Consider the following 2,096-nt stretch of genomic DNA (forward strand, 5'->3'; position numbering starts at 1 on the left):
AGTGGTATCTTGAAACCTCAGGAAGAAGAGTGAAAAGGGAAGCCCATTTCCTGATCACATCTACCTGGAGGCATTCAGAAAGCTTAAAAAATACCAAAATACACACCCATCTAAGTATTAAGGCCACAGATAACCCCTGAAGATGCCCCAAAAAACAGAAGCAGACGACCATATCAAATGTAGACCAGCCTAGGCACCAGTGAGCTTACAAGCCTACTCTTGTGTTCCCTTTAAACTTCAGTCTTTTGGAAGGGGTTTTTTCTGAAGGGCCTTAATGGCTCCCAGGTTTTAACAGCTTGCTTGTTTGTATACCTAATCTTGACCTACAAAAGTGAGACCATATACTATTTGTAGTTCTCTGGCTTTATCCATGTTATAAATGTTGCTCATTCTTTTTTTTAAATTTAAGTAATCTTTATTGCTTCATTGACAGTGTTAGGGAGAAAAAAAATCACTGTTAATACTGAAGAGCAGAAAGCCTGATACATACAGCTTTAGAATTGCTGCTACTCACAAAACTTTTTAGATTTTATTCAGTGTTTACAGAAAAGGGGGTCTTGCACTTAACCAACAAGCTAATGATAATAGGATATGATCCTCTAAACTAGAATTTTTAAACCACTGTAGAGACTTACGGAGCCCTGGTGTGGCGCTGTGGTTAATGCGCCAGACTGCAAAGCCATTTGAACTGCAAGGTCAGCGGTTCAAGCTCACCAGCTGCTCCTTGGAAACCCTATACAGGGTCGCTATGGGTCGGAATCGACTCATCGCCACTTAACAACAACAGAGACTTACATATACTTACATATGCATATAACTAATGTTATAATTGTGTATTACTTAGGTTCAAGTTCTTTTTTCAGAGTCACCAGAATAATAAGGTTTAAAGAGACTTTCGAATACTTGCCATTTCTTGCTGCTGAGTATCCATCAGAATTTTTTTTCAACATAGGCATTTCTTTTCTAAGTTCATTTTGTGTACCATTCAGAAGATTTTCGTGATTCTTGTTTTCCACCATACTCTTTACAAACTGCTCATGTAAGTGTTTAACTGTTTTCAGCCTCTGGCTCTGAACAATTCTGCATTGCTGAAAAATCTTTTGTTCAACTGTCTAAACATATTAGTCAGGTTTTCTTCATGTTCCTCAGTTGTCTGCACATCCATATCCCACTGCTGAAACAAAGTCAGAAACTGCTAAGAATATTTGTGGTTAAGTTTCTGTCTTTGTTCTTATTGTGTTTTCCAAATATTTTTAATTTTCTGGTTACTGCTTTTAAAAGAAGCCTTGGTATGTAGTTCTAATCTTTTTTTTCTTTGCAAGAAGAGCCTTGTTAATGTCAGCTCCAAATCTTTTTTAGCATATTCTGTACTTCACCCCCTAGAGCGTCCTTAACTGTTCCTGGAAGACCTTTTCTTCCCATGCTTTTCAATTGCTGGAGTCTTTCCTTCTAGAAAATCCTCTTCAGAACCACTCAGATTCTTCTTCTCAACAATCTAAAACTCATAGGCATGGATAATATGTTCCTCCATGGTTTGCCTCACAGATTTTCCTGTACGCTTTATTCCAGAAGGTGCTGTCATAAATGTTTTCTCCGGTATGTGCTTCATATCCATAATGCTCATCTCATTATTTTTAAGTTTTTATTCTGAATTGAGCAATAGTTTACATGGGAGACCATCAGTTTTATACTCATTGTTTCACTGCAGTGATTACAGCCCCCTCCGTGCATCATCATTCAACAGTATTTGCTTCTATTCCCTCCTGTTTTTTGGGGGGGGGATGGGGTGGGGGAGATGTACACCAAAACACTCAGGAATTTATAATCATTTAAACAATCGAAGGGCACATTCTACAAGCCTGCATCCTGGTCACCAGCAAACAGTCTTTCTCTTTCCATGAGTCTGTAGTCCTTACCTGCTCTCCCTCTCCAGGTCATCTCTGCCTCCATCTCTGGTGTTGCTGCTTCTCTGGATAGGGTTCCACATGCTTATGCTCTTTTCCCTTAATGGTCCTAGGGTCTTCTGTTCCTGGAAAGTAAGGTGAACTACTCCTCCCCGCTTCTGTTACAAAACTTCTGTTTTTACAGTTGTGACA

The 2,096-nt window shown here is 39.2% G+C and overlaps 1 pseudogene; it reads right to left on the reverse strand.

Annotated features, from left to right (window-relative positions):
- Positions 1-1,615, reverse strand: part of LOC102840911 — a 32,606-nt pseudogene extending 30,991 nt beyond the window's left edge.
- Between the last annotated feature and the right edge of the window lie 481 nt (positions 1,616-2,096).

This window comes from Chrysochloris asiatica, unplaced genomic scaffold (genome assembly GCF_000296735.1).
Source record: "Chrysochloris asiatica unplaced genomic scaffold, ChrAsi1.0 scaffold00246, whole genome shotgun sequence".
Taxonomy (NCBI): domain Eukaryota; kingdom Metazoa; phylum Chordata; class Mammalia; order Afrosoricida; family Chrysochloridae; genus Chrysochloris; species Chrysochloris asiatica.